Below are 16,044 nucleotides of genomic sequence, written 5' to 3'. Positions count from 1 at the left end.
TTTAACTGAGCTAAGCTAGACAATTCTAGAGGATGGACCTTCAAGAGATAGGCCATAAGCATGAAACTCACATAACACTATCAAACTAAAGATATTCAAATCCTTATTATTTATTATTTTTTGAGACAAAGTCTCACTCCATCACCCAGGCTAGAGTGCAATGATGTCATCACAGCTCCCATCAAACTTGTAGGCTGAAGCAATCCTCCTGCCTCTTCCTCTCCAGTCTCCCCAGTGGCCAGTCTACTGACACCCAGCACTATACCTGGCTAATTTTCCTATTTTTTGTAGAGACAGAGGTCTCCCTCTTACTGCATCTGGTCTTGCACTCCTGGACTCAAGCCATCCTCCACCCTCAGCCTTCCGAAGTCCTAGGATAATAGGTACGAGCCACCACACCTGGCTTTGTGTCTTTTATTTTAATGACAAACTTGGGCATTGCTATGAACTGAAATTAGAAAAACAAACCTGCTCTACTTGTTCATTTCAATTTTTGAAATCTTATTGTTCATCAATAAATCATAAAGATCAATAGTATATATCAGGTGGCACCTGTGACTCAAAGGAGTAGGGTGCTGCCCTATATGCCAGAGGTGGCAGGTTTAAACCCAGTCCTGGCCAAAAACTGCAGAAAAAAAAGATCAAAAGTATATCCAATAGCTGTTAATTACTTCAAGTACTCCTAATTTCAACTGTATGGGAGAATATACTGACCCACCCACAAAGCACAAGCAAGGATTCTGCACACATACCTGAGTAATTCTCCGTACACTAGTCAGTGATAAACAGACCACACTATGTGGTCAGCACAAGAGCCTGCCAGGACGGAAAAGCTATGGGGTAATCTCCACCCAAAGGCAAGGAGATATTATATACATTTGTCTGAGATGGTCATAAAATTTTATTTCCTTCTATCACCGAAAATACTGTGTGGAAGGCAGGTCCTTCCCTACCACATTGAGTTTTAGTACTGCAGTGTGAAGGCTTTATCAAGACCTGACACCATGGGTTGCCTACCTTCAGGGAGAGATTGTGTTCCCCCATGTTTAAATCCCCATGCAGAACAAAGCACAAAATATACATTACAGTAGAGTATCACATGGCCAACCTCTGACTACAGCGCGCCAGGAAGAGGGCAGGTGCCTCTTGCCAGAGGCTGCGATTTAATATCCTGCTATAAAAGCAATAGGAGACTCCTGTTCATCTGAAACCTAGAACCTGTAATAAAAACGGTAAACAATTCAAAGTTGGCACATTACTCCTACTAGCTGTTCACGTGCCAGAATTTTTTACCATGCCAGAGTCGCAAACTGTGTACAGTCTCCTGAAACAACTGAGCTCTTCTTACTTGTAAAGTGTAAATGTGGAATAGTGAGGGGTTTACTGTGCAGGAAATCTTGTTTTCACTGTTTTAAAGAAATGAGTGTCCTATATGCCCCAGTGGTTATTTTGAAAACTCACTCATTCTGAGTTTATTAAATGGCTGAAGTAGATGAGTTTAGGCAAAGCAAGTCTTCAGCAGTTAACAGCCTGTGGCACAGACATGGGCGAGGTAAGCCAGAACTTGTAAACCTTCATTCCATCCAGGTGCACCTCACTTTAAACAATAAATGCGTCCCAGGAGGGAAGTGAGAATAAAATCCTTATAAACTGAATCATATTTCAGACTAACTGGGGATATGGTTACTAACAGGAAGCTTCAGCTAGTTCTTTGGTCATGGGGATGACCAATTTGCAATTTATCAGTTTAGGAAATATGAATTTTCAGTTGTCAAATTTATTTTAAAGCAAAGTATATGTAGATGTGTCACCTACGAGCATATGTACTCATAAATATTCTAAAAGTCATATAGTTAAGATCAAAACACAGTGAAGGCATTAATGTTTAGCTTGATCCACATGGATTTTCGGGGTTTAAAGGAATATATGAAATATTTGCTTGAATCGGGAAGTATTAGAAAATGAAAAACAAAGGTTTCTGTGATTGCAGTTAGTTATCTGTAAAGCAGGAGTGCCAAGCAATAAACTCCGTGTCCACTTGGCTGCAACAATTAACATGGAGCTATTTTCAAGGTGGGATTATGAGCATTGGAACCTCCAGGGATGGAATGTTTTGCCCATGCGTTAAATCCCCATTTTGTGTGAACTTAATGAAAAGATTGCAATATGTTCTGTCAGTGGTTCCCAGAGCATGGAGATATCTCTTTCTTTTTCCCCTGAGTAAATGGAGTGAGATTTGCGCTGTATTTTATAGATGGAAATGTAAAGAAAATATGTGTGTTTTACTTTGTTTAGAAGTCCTGAAGATAGACTTTAAATTATGTAGGGAAATGCAGTTCCTCTAAGGCTGCAGTATTGCCTGGATGCACAATCGGTGTATTTGTAAACTGTCCTGTGTTTGGGGGAAAAGCTCTTAACATTATAAAATATCAAGAAGAAAGAATCGAGTTTTTCTGCAGCATTTTAAATTAGGCACTGGCTATTTTCAACAGAAGCTTTTTGGTCTGCTCTATAAAAAAGTTTTTTTTATTTATTATTCTAATTTAAATTCACAAGTAAAGTGTGCTCCAGTCAAAAAAAAGGACTTGCTTTGCACAGAAACGTTCAGAGGCCATAACACAGTTAAGTATACGCTTATCTCCTTTTGATTAAAAAAGGGGCCTATTTGAGGATTGGAAATAAATCTACAATACTGATAAGGAACAAAAGAGCCCAAGGTAGAGCACACAGGGGCAGAAACCACAGGCCAATCATGCTTCGTAAGGATTCCAGTAGTGGCTCGGCCAGCCTCAGGTAGCCCCACTACTATCCTGCAGGAAACTGAGGAGGCCCCTCCTTGGAGATGGACTGAGGCCAAGAGACCAACACGGCTCCTTCCTTTCCTCCACCCCCACCCCCCAATCCATGGCAAGATAAGACCAACTTGTTTTTCCTCAGGATTATTAAGAGCATATCACCTTGGGATTCCTGGGACCAGCAAATATTCAGGAATTCAAGGCCAGCCTGAGTAAGAGCAAGACCCTATCTCTAGTAAAAATAGAAGAAAATAGGCTAGTGTTGCGGCAGGCACCTGTAGTCCCAGCAACTCAGGAGGCTGAGCCAGGAGGACTGCTTAAACCCACGAGTTTGAGGTTGCTATTGCACTGTAGCCTGGGCAATAGAGTGATACTCTGTCTCAAAAAAAAAAAAAAAAATTTAAGTGGACGACAGAAACTTATCCTTATGACTTAAGAACTCCTTGATTTTAAGACACATACGACATTATGGTTTGAAATAAGCAATTTATAATTCCCCAAAGTCAGAGACCAGTGCTCTGAGAAAACCTGGAACAGAGTGAATTTCAGCCAAAGCCTATCGACTACTTAAAGCAGGGTCCTCAAACTTTTTGAACAGGGGGCTAGTTCACTGTCCCTCAGACCATTGGAGGGCTGGACTGTGGGCCCCGGGACGAGTCAGCTGCTAAGTAGGACAGGCAGCGTCAGCAAAAACACCTGGTGGGCCGGATTAAATGTCCTCAGCCGGCTGAATGTGGCCCAAGGGCCATAGTTTGAGGACACCTGACTTAAAGTAAGACAGCTGCAGAAAAACAAAAACTACGAAAACCTAAAATCAACTAAACAAAACCTTTAAATTATTCCCCAAAGCTGCTCCAACAGGATTTGCTACAAAGCATAAGAAACCTAATGGAAGGAAAGTTTTGTTAAATCAGTGATTTGGCAAATTGGTCATTCCACGAACTGTTCAGTAGGGGAATTAGATTTTGGCGAATTGACTTCCTAAGAAGCAATTTTTGGAGAAATAGCAATTCAAGGAATTAGTCCTTCAGAAAGTTGCTTTATGATGAACTGACCTGTTTCTGGTCACCAGATGGTGAGGCATAGAAAGCTGTTTGATTCTAAGACTCACATTCTAGCCTCCATATCATTTCCAACCAACAATATCACCATTGGACATAAAGGGGAAAGATTTATGAAGTCCTCCAAAAACGTGGGCTGAAAATTTCAGACTAGTGAAGCTCCCTTCAAATATTAAGTGTGTTGAATAAAACCTCAGAGTTGAGTTCAATGCAAATCCTATACTGTATGTCACAGGAGAAGAGTGAAATACAGTGATTTTGACTTGCCTAGGGAAAAAACGCTTTCCTTGATACCAAGAACCTTAATTTGAACAGGACTCAAACATTTATATTCATATCATGTGGATCTGCCTGGCCACAGTTAATTTGAGCATATCACTTTATTCCCTGTACAGAATAGCTAAAGCTTTAAGGTAGATTCAGGGAGCCTTTTCTTCCTGAAACACAAACACTTACACAACCCTCTCATTAACTGGAACTTTCACATCTGTCCTGAAGTGAAAATAGAACCTAAAGCTCTAGCCTACCTAGTATATGTCAAATAACACAGATTAGAGACAGTGTATTTGACAATGGCATCTTATTCAGGCTTTAGAGGGAAAGAGTTGGACATTTCATAAACCTGCATAACCATGAAATAAAAATAACTGCAGGGATGTTTAAGAGACCCTAAAATAACAGTATTTTAAATATTTGATAAAAGCCAGACTTTACCTGTAATTCATTTGGCTTTACCCCAGTTTGACAGAGCCATTACAAAACTGAGCTCTACAACTTAAAAGCTAAAATCATTTCCAAGTCATCTGGAGCCACAGATGGAATTGGGGGTGTGTTTCCAGAGTGGAACAGAAAAGTAATTATTCGGTAGCATCTTCAGGTTTAAATAGTCTAGATCATTTCTTCACACAGAAATATAAGCCACATGTAAAATTTTAAATTTTCTAATAGCTACCTTTAAAAAGTAAAAACAGGTAAAATAATTTTTTTTTTTTTTTGAGACAGGGTCTTGCTCTGTCACAGTGACTATAACGCAGTGATGTCATCATAGTTCACAGCAACCTCAGACCCCTGGGCTCTTCCTGCCTCAGCCCCTGAGTGGCTGGGATTACAGGCATGTGCTGTCATGCCTGATTGATTTTTCTATACTTTGTAGAGACAGGGTCTCACTTTTGTTCAGGTGGGCCTAAAAATTGATTTAAATGTATATTAATCCCTAACATACCTAAAATACCCACAAAATAATGTAAAAATGGAGATATTTTACATTGTTTATGTCTTCAAAATCCGGAGTGCATTTTACACTTAGGAGACAACTCGATTTGGACTAACCGTACTTCAAGCACTCAACAGGCAGATGCAACTAGTAGTTACCATGCCGGACAACATATCTCTAGACCCACAGCCTCATTTGAAGATGAACAGTACACAGAAGGTAGTAGAATCAGACGATTCTGGGTTGGACAGGACTGCTGTTTGTTTACTCTTGATTCTGAACACTAGACTGCTCTGAGCTTACAGACCAAGAGAGCACCATTACAAGATCTCCAAATCCTGGGCTCCGATGCCTATCCTGGTTTACTTGCAATTAATATTTCCAAGCTGTAAAATGTTTACTCTGTCCCCTGGTTTTCTACATATTTTTCTTTACACCTAAAGCCAGGTGGATGAGAAATAGAGGAACCCTCTTCTCTTCCCTGCTTCCACTTCTAGCCATCCTTTTATTGCATTACCGAGAGTAGTCACCTGGAGGTGTAGTTTTCCCTCTATCTTGACACACCAGGTGAGGTATCCCTACTCTGAGCCTTTGCCTAGCTCTCCCTCCTCGTAGTGTCCTTTGAATTGTTCTGCCCACATCCCCCCATATCCATCCCCTGACTCCTGGTATAACAAGGAGTCAACTTTGCCCTTAAACTCCAAGACTGCTCAAACCCTGGCCCGGTGTTCTTTCTTCATACTCCCTTAGCAAACACAGTGGACTCTTGGCCCGCTCTTAGCACATCTGTGTATCCTTCTTCTCTTCCCCCATTAGATAGTGAGCTCCTAGAAAATATCTTAATTACCTTTATGAAATCAGTACTTTTTATAGCACCTAGTACAAAATAAGCACTCAGTAAAAGGTCATGAAAATGAGGGCTAGAGGAGCATCACCGCAGAGGCAGCCCCGCTTGCACAGTAGCCAACAGGTGCCTGGGCCTGTACCCTGCCTGCCACCAAGATGCCAAAGAGGGAAGGTCAGCTCTGCCAAAGGTGCAGGAAAGAAAAAACCCAAGACAAGATCTGTGTATTTGTCAACTAAACCCGGTCCTGCGACAGGGGAAACCAGCCCCAAAAGGCAGCAACAAAGGATAAATCTTCAGACAAAAAAGTGCAACCAAAGGGAAAGGGGGAGCAAAGGGAAAGCAGGCCAAAGTGGCTAACCAAGAAAGTGAAGCAAGTTTACCTGCAGAAAATGAAGACACTAAAACTGAGGAAAGTCCAGCCGCTGCTGAAGCGGGAGAGAAAGATCGAGTCTGATTAACAGCCTGTACCGTGTCTTATCAGTGGTCCCTGTCCTCCTTCTTGTACGATCCAGAGGAATATTTTTATCAACCATTTTGAAAATGCAAGTCTTTTAGCAGCTCTAGAAACATTTTTAAGAAGGAAGGACTCCTACCTGACTCTTTTTTTTAAGTGGAAATAAATATTTTTAAGAGGTGAAATCATTCACTGGTGGTTTATGTTGGTAAAACCAGAAAATAGTGTGGGATGTTGAATTACAAGAGGCTTTGACTGCCTCGGGTGTCAGCTTAACATTCCACAGATGGGGGGATAGTTTTTATATCCTTTAGTACAAAACATACTTAATGGTAATATAGAGTTGCAGTCGTGCATTTAATGTCTTGAACATTTAAAATTACTTCTATTCCCATGTTGTTTTTTAGTAGAATTGTTTCCTAAAGAAAACCACTCCCGTGATCATGGCTCTCCCTGTCAGAATTGTGTGCACTCTGGAACATCTTTAGTTGTGGTAGTCCTATTTTCCCAATAACTTTGTTAAAGTGCTGTAAAAGACTAAAAATTTGAGTATGCAGGGTATGTGGTAATAAATTTTTAATTGGTGGGACTTATGTAATAGCTTGGTAACATTTGAAGATAGTGGTACTTGATATCCTCTTAAGGAAAATTTGCCTCCAAATTTTAAGCTGGAAAGTCACTAGAATAACTCTTTGAAAAAGAATTACAATAAATGGCTGTTTAGATTTTGAGGTACATATGCTAAGAATTGTGTACAAATTGAAATGTCTGTCTTGTTCCTCAACATGTCCAATAGTCTCAGTAAAAAAAAAACATGAAGATAAAATATTGAACCACACATAGAAAGTATAATCAAGTTCATGTATTCAAAAATATTTAAAATTGTATGTCTAATGTACTCTATAGCAAAATTCATTTAAAATGCAATAAATCGTTACCTAACAAATCTCAGACACTGTACTATGTATTGAGAATACAGAGATAAACAAAAGTCCAGATTCTCAGAAATAGCAATTAAGCAATGGTTAAGATGAATACTTCTCAAAAGAATGTGAATTTGGTCACCTGGAAAAGTTCTTAAAATCCAGATTCAGGAGGTCAGGTGTATGGCCTCAGAATCTGCATTTCTAAAAAGCTTCCAAGTTAGGCTGCTGGTCCGAAGACCATACTTAAGGCAGGAAAAGATTGAGGCCTAGAAGTCAGAAGACCTGAAATTTAGCTCCAACTCATATGGTTAAGCATCCATTCTCTTAATCTTGTGGGATCTACTTGCTCACTTCCTAAACTGCCTGAGAGGGGAGAGTAGATGATCTCTACATTACCTAAGGCACTAACATCCATGATATCCATATTCTGTCAGCCTGTAAAGCACAAGAGGGACCAGAGCTGTGGTTTTTAGTTCAGGAAGCTCTTAGAAACACCCAGGGCTAATTTCAAAATCCTGATGCCCAGAGCACAACCAAGACCTATTTTGTTGCCTTGGAATCTCCACAGGTGGGGCCCACTCATCAGTATTTTTAAACTCCCAGGCTGGAGAACTACCTGATAGAATCACTGGCAGTATGTGTTGATTATTAACTCAATTGACTGGTGCTAATGAAATGGAAGATAAACAAAGCATGCTCCCCCTGCCAGATAACTTGGTTCTATTCTGTTGGCAATACTACAATGCCTATTGGTCCAAAGGGGCAGATTAAAGACATGGGAAGTATTATTTCCAACACTACAAAAGCACCCCAAAGTGCAGGCCCTGACACGTGCAATTGTGCACAGAAGCTGTGCTGATACCCTAACAGATCATCAGCCACGTTTCCCAACCTGTTGCAGGCCTCCCCCTTGACTCATGAGATCAAAATAAAGGCAGGGATTCTTTTCCCCCAATGGAGCATAGAGAAATCAGATCCAAGAAGTCACTGGATAGTTTTGCCTTTCCAGTAACGTCACATCCTAGGTTCTTTTAAAATTTGTTTTGGAAATTCAAAACTTTTTTTTTTTTCTTTGAGACAGTCTCACTATGTTGCCCTGGGTAGACTGCCCTGGCATCACAGCTCACAGCAACCTCAAACTCTTGAGCTTAAGTGATTCTCTTGCCTCAGGCTCCCAAGTAGCTGGGACCACAGGTGACTGCCACAATGCCCGGCTTTTTGGCTGTAGTTGTCGTCGTTCGGCAGATCCGGGCTGGGTTCAAACCTGCCAGCTCCGGTGTATGTGGCTGACACCTTAGCCGCTGAGCTATAGGTGCTGAGCCTGGAAATTCAATACTTTTAAATGAAAAAGCCCAAACACTTTTTACGTGTACTTCAGCAGTTTTCACAAAGTCTTTGTAATCTCATCTCTTTGGGCTAGGTAAAAATAGAGGGAAACATCTGAACTTCTGACTAGTCTCTACTTTCTTTTTTTTTTTTATTGTTGGGGATTCATTGAGGGTACAAGAAACCCAGTTACACTGATTGCATTTGTTAGGTGAAGTCCCTCTTACCATTGTGTCTTGCCCCCAAAAGGTGTGGCACACACCAAGACCCCACCCTCCTCCTCCTCTCTCTGCTCTTTGTTTCCCCCACCCCTCCCTCCTTCTTTCTCTCTCTGCTCTCCCCTTCCCCCACCCCACCATGCCATTAATTGTCATTAATTGTCCTCGTATCAAAATTGAGTACATAGGATTCATGTTTATCTTAATTTTAACTATGTTGCTTTCTTTAACCTAAAAGAAAAAAAAACAGGTTAAATTAAGAAAAATGTTATCATTCAACTCGAGTAAGGAATTGCTTTGTAGCGCAGCAGTAACACATGTCACTAAAATACTGATCTTTTTTTTCCTTGATTAGTTTCCTTTGGTCAAAACATACTGTGTGTATTTTTCCTAAACAGATTATTTGTGTCTCACCAATATATCAACGAACAGCTAAAGTGTGCATTCTAGGATTTCAGAGGCAAAAATATATGATACTCTGCTATCTTCAAAGACCTTAGAACCTATAAGAGGAGATTAGACTTACAGTCTATGAAAAGATAGCTAAAATTACGTACAAAAAATAATAAAAGCTAAAATAGTGGTTTTACAGAGTTCAGAGACGAGAGATACCGCACTCCCAGCTGGGATGGGGCTAATGGAAGGCGAAATAAAGAAGGGAAAGGTTTCACCTGAACCTTAGGGCATGGCAGGGATGAGATCATTAGCCTAGAAACAGAAACGCTGATCAAGAGCAGGAAGAAAGGAAAGGACAAGGTGGGCTCAAAAATAGTGATAAGACAAGGAAGGAGAAAAGAGAGTTTCAAGAGTGACAGGTAAAAAGTTCCATTCCATCCAGGACAAGCATAGTTAGGCAAACTGGGTTAGTGATTCTGCTCCGCAGGGTCACGATAAAGTTAACATACCCGTCCTGGTGTAAGCACCAGAGTTGACAGAGTAAGGTACTCTGGGGCCAGAGCGGAAATACCTGGGGTCTCACTAGACTCAGGACTTTTCCTTTTATGTTTCCCTACAGCTACGGGGAAATTGGTGAAGAATTTCACTCACTTGCTTGTCTCTTTTAAGTAACACCTTTAAAGTCATGTTTTTCAGGAAGACAAATGGTAAAGCCCTATATGGCACAAATCGGAGTGGAATAAAAGAGATAAGGAGACTGGTAGCAGAGAGGAGGTTCGCAACTACTGTACTAGAAAGAAGGACATGCAGAGAAATTTGGAGAACTAATCAAAAAGTAGGACTTGGAGAAGAATTAAACCTGGGAAGGGGGGGTAGCAGCTCCATTAGTACCCCACACATAAACTCCTGGCACTCACCTCTTAGGCCTGGCTGGAGGAACATGCTTGGCATAAGTGAAGGACAAGCCAGAAATGCCATTTGAAAGATAATACCCTTGCAAGCAAAATGAACCAGGAAGGACAGGGCTGAGAGGATGAATGCTGCAGCTGCCTCCTCACTGCTCCACTGAATAACTTACAGTCCTACACTAAGTCTTAGAACACTCCAGTGGCAACTTGCTTGCTACACCTTTTCTCATCTGTCTTGTATTCCCTGTCTCCTTTCTTCTTTCCCTTATCAACATTTTTCGGTGTCACTCTCATGCTTGTTGGCACTGGGAGTCTTAGACTCTGCTTTTAGAGTTCCCTGTACTAAACCCTGTTGACACCCTGATTTTAGCCAAGTGAAACGTGTCAGAGTTCTGACCTACAGAATTCTAAGACAAAAAATTGGTGTTGTCTTAAACCACACAGTTTAAAGTAATTTTTTATACTATCAGTAAAAAAAAAATTATATATGTATACATACATATATACTACCATTAAATTGTAGACTGCTAAAAATTTGAGGTAGTCATAAAAAGTAAAACAGAAGAGAGACTGATTTTTCAGTTGTTGGTTTAATGTTTAGCATGTTGCATTCCATGTGTATTCTTTTTTTTTTTTTTTTTTTTTTCAGTTTTTGGCCAGGGCTGGGTTTGAATCCACCACCTCCAGCATATGTGGCTGGTTTCTTACTCCTTTGAGCCACAGGTGCCGCCCTCCACATGTGTTCTTGATTGTGTGCTATTCCTAGAGATTCAGAGAATCTCTTGGATGTATGTAAATCAATCTTCAACTAACGATGAGATGGTAAAGAGGTCTGATATTTGTTTTTTGTTTTGTTTTAAAAAGTTATCATTTAGTAAATTTGGTGCAATGCAACCTAGAAGATGTAGTTATTAAAGAAATGTTTTGGTAGAGTGAAAACTATGGCAATCGATAATACAATGCCATTGTCACATTCACTCTTTATCCAGTGCTCTGTTTCACCTGGGCTATATTTAGAAGCTTTCTTTCACTTGGAAAGAATGGTTCTGTGTCAAATGTACCATATGGGTGTATTCCTGAATTTTAAAATTTCATCAACTTGTGACAACACACAAGGTGTATGTTGATATAACTGGCTTGATAGAGGAATTCTGACACAATTCACAGCATGTTAAAGTAACTTTTACTGCATTGTTGGAAATCCGTAATCCTGGACCCATGATTTTATCTGAGCATAGAGCGGTTGCTTCCAGACTCTGTACTTTTGCAATATTATATTATGAATGTTTCATTATAGTTAATTCTGCAGTCTCAATGGGAGACTCCATGTTTATCAGTCCCTGCTTTTTCCTATCCTGTTTATCCAATCTTTGCAGCCACACAGAATCTTCACTTCTCTCCACAAAACATGCATTTCTCTCCACAATAAGAGAATATTAAAAATGCTAATCCACTGGTGGTTCTGGATTTGGCAAGAGAGTTGAGTCTGCTGCCGCCATACAAAGGGTTCTCAGGGGAGAACGAAGCCCCCACACATTCACCTAACTTTGTTCAGGTGAAGCGCACCTGTCATTCTGATCCATCTTCTGCCTGGTTCCCAGCTTGTGCTCTGGTAGTAGATAGCCCAGTTGTATCCAAGGCTGGGCTTCAGTCTCCCATCCAAGTTCTTTCCAGCCTCCAACCTCAGAAAAATTCTGCTTCCACTAGTCCTGGCAGCAACTTGCACAGAGCTCTCTGACAGATGTATCAGGAAACCCAGAGATGATGAGAGCCACTGGTCCTTTGACTACCAGCCACTGTCTACCTGGTCTTCCTTTGATGCAGATTCCACCAACCTGGGTGAGCCTTGCTCCATGGCCATGGTTGTTGATATTGCTGCTTTTCCCAAAGTGGCAGGAGTGAAGATGTGTTTTAGGAGGTTGGGAGGGAGTCTTAGTCTGTGATTCACAGTAGCCCTTGCTAGTCCACCACTCTTGCTCTAAGCACATAACACACCAGAAAGCCACCTTAATTAAACCAAACTCTTACTTTAAAAAATCTAGCTACAGATAGCCATCGAATAAGGTCAAATGTTTTATTTTTACTTCTCCCTCTCTCACAATATACCTCTATATAATAAGCTCTTGCCAGACAAATTTTTAAATAGCTCACTTTATATTTACACATCACAAGTTAAAGCCAACACTCTTTTTATGTATAACAGCTTCAGTTCAATCCCTGAAGGGGCAGGACAGGACAATAAACATTGCCACTATCTCTGGTGGGCTGTGTAGGTGGGTGTTCAGAGAGGGGTCTGCTTATAGCACAGCACATCCTCTAACTCTGCAGATATGACACCATGCCCCCCCCCAAAAAAAAATTCCCCTAAATACCAAGATAATTTGTAAAAAGGATGTATGGTATAAAAGCAGTTTAGCAGGGCTTAAGAAAATGAAATAAGAGAGAAAGCAAGTATAAACGACATTGAATTTCAAGTAAGAATGGCCTCAAACACTTGAAAATCAAAAAATAATCTGTGTACCTTAGAGCTTGGAGACTTCTACTCGGAAGATCACAATTCTGTAGCCATGTGTCCCTGAGTAACTAAAGCAAATGATTCAAGAGGATTACCTGTTGGTATAGGCTTTAAATGCTGACAAACGTGGCTAGTTTTAAAGGCAGGTGCCTTCTACAGCTTTTATTTGTTGTAGAGTTTTTAATGTTCTTAATGCTACTTTTATTCCATTTCTACGAAGATACTATTTTCTCTGAGACTGGTCTTGTGAACTTAGGATTTGCCAACCATCGTGCCTCTCAAGAACATCATTTTGAGATATTCTTCTTTAATCGTCCTGAACAGCACCCTGAGATATTCCTATTTAATATTATCTTTTAGAGCTTTCTCACCATCTCTGTCTTCCCTCCCCTCCCACAATCTGGCCCTCCATCTTACTCATGCAGTCCACGCTACCCACCCTACGGTTAGCAGTGATCTCGCCTTTGACAAAGTCAGCATCCTCTCATGATTCCAAGGACCATTCCTTTCTGATACTATCAGGTTTCCGTGACACCCTTCTTTGTCTTGATTTTAGAAATATAAAAATATACTAATTCTCCTTATATTTTTCAGTAGAATAATTCTGGGGTTTCATTATATTTTCAGTTTTACATTTGCTTTAATAAGTGTTCCCCAATTAATTCTGAAACCTCCACAAGAAATTACTCCTCCCTTGGGGGCTTAGCTGACAGAAGAATGGACTGAATTTAGAATGAAGTTCCTTCAGAAGCTTCTGAAGCAAAATAATCTATAACATTCTTAATCTAGCACATGACTGGGAGTATAACTTTTACAAGCTTCTTAACCAGTTTCCAGCATTACTGACATACTATTTATCAAATAGTGACGATACCCAACCCTCCAGGACAACAACCTTCAAATGCTCTAGAAACTTCAGAAAAACCAAGATAAAAGAAATATTCCATGGATTTAATAATGCAGTCTAGAGACTGATTTCTAACATATGTTGGTAACAAATATGTGAGTCACTGGGGCCCACGATTCACACTTCCTAGGCAAAGTCTAGGCCTCTGTGTTGCCTGTTGCTACTCAGCAAGTTACACAAACCATCATTGTAGGTAAATATCATACACTAAATTTTTGACTGTTATTCAGATGCACACACGAGAGTAAAAGGCTTAGGGTGCTAGCCACCAATGAGAAGGATGTGGACTTTAAATCCTTTATGACGTATGTATATATTTTTCCAATTGGAGATGGAGTTTCTAATTGGATATTTTTGTAAGAATTGCAAAATTCCTCAACTAGATATGCTGTATCCCAAATTCACAGATAGTATTGAATTTTACCTTCTCTATAGTTGGGTTTCTTTACCTAACCTCCTCACTTAAAACAATATTAAGGCCATGTTGAATATTGATTAACCTTGAGAACCAAAAAAGTAAATATAAAAACAATTTCTTACTCTAAAATAAGGTTTAACAATGTGCTAATAGACCATAATGAAGATGACAGCCATGAGTCAATCAACCCATTAAGTTGGGATCAGAAGTGTCAACTCAAACCCAGTCTCCTAATTTACTGACCCTTAAAGGGTCAGCACGGTCCATACCTACAGACTGATCTTCTTCTGTTAAAGTCACATTGGAAACCAATTCACTTCCTTCCACGACTATGATCTCTGAACTGATACAGGCAGGGAGTCAACATAAAATCCATTTATGAGAATGTGCTTGGAGTTACCAAGTAATAGAATCTCAAGCTAACTGGTGAGTTATGTGTCCGGGTAGAAGCTCTTTATGAAACCACCAGCTTTGTGTTTCCCATGTCCACACAAGCTTGAAAATGAACTGGAAGCTTCTGACTCTAGAAAGTCTCAGGTTCTTCAGTTAGCTAAGACTCACCACCCACTCCCATTCTCACTCTGCTCTGGGACCATCAGCCTCAGTTTTTGAAATATCAATGGGTCAAAAAAGAAGTGAGTAGAGGAAGGTAAAGAACTGTACCTGCCAAATAAAAATTGTGAAGTTTTGCCTTATTAAAGATGTAGTGAGTTGGATAGAAAGAGGCTGTGCTGGTTAAAAAGCAAAAAAATAGACACAATTGGTGTAAATAAATGAGCATCAATGATTCCCCACTTTCAAGGGGAAAAATAAAAAGTAGGAGCATATCTTATTCCAGATGGGAATTTCAGAAGGCATAATAAAAATTATGTATCAAGAATTCATTCAATTGAATCCTACTGGTACAGAAAAGATATAATAATGATTGCTATGATAATGCAAGAGATTGTTTTAATATCAGCATTTTCTTTCTCAGGTGTAAAGCAATTTACTGTACTAAGATTTACAGTGTCCATTAGTAAGCAACTGTCAGCAATGTGATGTCAGAGACTCAAAGGGATGTATGCAAGAGATGGGACTGGGTCTGGTTCTGTTGTCCCGGCCCCCAGCCAAGGCTGCTTAAATCCCAACTCCAGTCCTGCTCTGACTAACAGTCGGTCCTTGGCTGTGATTTTCCCCAAAACAAGACACATATATTAACTAAAACTCTGGAAAGGGGAAGCAAGGAAAAAAGAAAAAGAAAACTATTGAATGCACTAAACATTTTTTTTTAAGTTTAATTGAGGTTAACTTGAAGGGCCTAAGGATTTGTTTTTCTTTCTATGAAGAAAATAAGTCAATTGCATCCCGATGACGCTTGAATGGTTCTGCAAAGGAAACCATTATTTCTGGGAACACAGAAAGACCCCGCTGTTGTTGGTGACACAGCCCTCCCTTTTCCCCCTAATTTGCTGCCTTTGTTTCCCTCCCCCGTCATTAGCCAACCTCTTAGTACTGCCGTGCCAACCTCAGCACAAAGACACTTGTCTAAATACCCTCCGTAGCAAAAAGAGTTCCACCCTATGGGAAAAAGGTGAACCCCGGGGCGCAAAGATGAGGAAAGAGTCAGTCTTTGGAAAAGCTTTGGGTGGCTTTGGCAAAGTCAGGCTTAGGATGGTGACTTCTTGCGCAGGTTCTCAACCTTAAGGCCAGTCTGAGAGAAGCAGTGTGGGAAGAGGGGAGAGAAAGGGAAAGGGAGCAAAGGGTCGTGGGGAGAAAGGGTAGGGGACATGCGGTGCCTGCCCGACCCCAAGGACGGATGACCATGCCCTTCCGGGGAACTAGGTCTCTCCCACTGTCACCCCCGCCCTCCACACGGGCACGTCCCGCCAGGTCACTGGCCGGCCCCACCTCCCGGGCTGCGGCGCGCTCCGCCTGGGTCCAGGAGGCGGCAGTGGCGCGAGGCGGCGCGGGCCGGGGCCGCGTGCTGGGCCCGACCCCCGGAGGCGACACACGAGCGCAGGGGTCCCGCTTTCCACGCCGCTCTCCGCCCCCACCCAGCGCTCCCCACCCGTCCCCGC

General features: G+C 41.0%; 1 pseudogene; it reads left to right on the top strand.

Annotated features, from left to right (window-relative positions):
• Positions 1-5,982: 5,982 nt before the first annotated feature.
• LOC100966122 lies at positions 5,983-6,684 on the top strand (annotated as a pseudogene).
• The last annotated feature ends 9,360 nt before the right edge of the window (positions 6,685-16,044 follow it).

Source organism: Otolemur garnettii, unplaced genomic scaffold, assembly GCF_000181295.1.
Source record: "Otolemur garnettii isolate 467f Iridium unplaced genomic scaffold, OtoGar3 scaffold00024, whole genome shotgun sequence".
In the NCBI taxonomy this organism is placed as follows: domain Eukaryota; kingdom Metazoa; phylum Chordata; class Mammalia; order Primates; family Galagidae; genus Otolemur; species Otolemur garnettii.
The sequence above is the reverse complement of the archived record's forward strand: the minus strand, read 5'-3'. Positions and strand labels throughout refer to the sequence as shown.